Source organism: Mus caroli, unplaced genomic scaffold (genome assembly GCF_978045245.1).
Source record: "Mus caroli unplaced genomic scaffold, Mus_caroli_1 scaffold_56, whole genome shotgun sequence".
Lineage (NCBI taxonomy): Eukaryota > Metazoa > Chordata > Mammalia > Rodentia > Muridae > Mus > Mus caroli.
Genome location: NW_028227311.1, coordinates 184,971 through 186,265, shown reverse-complemented (window position 1 = coordinate 186,265; position 1,295 = coordinate 184,971).

Below are 1,295 nucleotides of genomic sequence, written 5' to 3'. Positions count from 1 at the left end.
CCGCGCCTCCCCGCTCCGAGTTTGGGGAGGGATCACGCGGGGCAGAGCCTGTCGGTCGTCCTGCCGTGGTGGCGGGGCCGTGTGGTCGGTCGGCCCGGTTGTGTGGTGGTGGCTGGGGAAAGGGCTCCGTGCACACCCCCGCGTGCGCGGTACCTTCCTCCCCTCCTGGGGGCCGCCGCGGGATGGGGTGTTGGGGAGGCGACGGTGGGCTCCCGGGTCCCGCCCGTCTTCCCGTGCCTCACCCGCGCCTTCCGTCGCGTGCGTCCCTCTCGCTCGCGTCCACGACTTTGGCCGCTCCCGCGACGCGGGCCTGTGCCGCGCGTGTTGCGTGCTGTGTGCTTCTCGGGCTGTGTGGCTGTCGCCTCGTCCCCCCTTCCCGTGGCAGCGTTCCCACGGCTGGCGGAATCGCGGGAGCCCTCCTTCCCCCTCCTCGGGGCCGAGAGGGTCCGCGTCTGGCGTTGGTTGAATCTCGCTCTCGGGGGCGGGCCGTTTTGTGGGAGGACGGCTGTTGGCCGCGTCCGGCGCGTCGTCGGACGTGGGGACCCGCTGCCGCTCGTGGGTCTTCGTCGGTCGGCATCGGTGCGTGGACATCGCTCTCTCTCGTGTTGGTGTCGCCTCCTCGGGCTCCCGGGGGGCCGTCAGGTTTCGGGTCGCCTCGGCGCTGCGGGCGTGGTGGGACTGCCCAGGGGAGTGGTGCAGTGTGATTCCCGCCGTTTTTGCCTCGCGTGCCCTGTCCGGCCCGTTGTCCGAGCGGCCTCTCGGACCCTTGTGAGGTTTCCCCCTTCCGGGAGGGGCCCTGCCGCGGCCGCCCTTGCCGTCGTCGTCGGCCCTCGTTCTGCTGTGTCGTTCCCCCTCCCCGCTCGCCGCGGCCGGTACTTTTTCCTCTCCCCCCCCTCTCCCCCTGGCAGACCCGTGGCCGTGCTGCCGGACCCCCCGCATGGGGGGCGGCCGGGCACGCACGCGTCCGGGCGGTCAGCGGGGTCTTGGGGGGCGGAGGGGTAGGGAGCCGGCTCGGCGGGCGGGAGAAGCTGTGGTTTGGAGGGCGTCCCGGCCCTGCGGCTGTGGCCGGCGCCTTGCGCGGTCTTGGAGAGGGCTGCGTGCGAGGTGAAAAGGTTGCCCCGCGAGGGCAAAGGGAAAGAGGCTAGCAGCGGTCATTGTCCCCCCGGTGTGGAGGCCTGCTGTCCGAGGTGCGTCTGTGGGGGGCCCGTCCGGCCCCGTCGTCCGTCGGGAAGGCGCGTGTTGGGGTCTGCCGGGGCGCCGAGGTGGGTGCCCTGGCGGTGGGATTAACCCCGCGC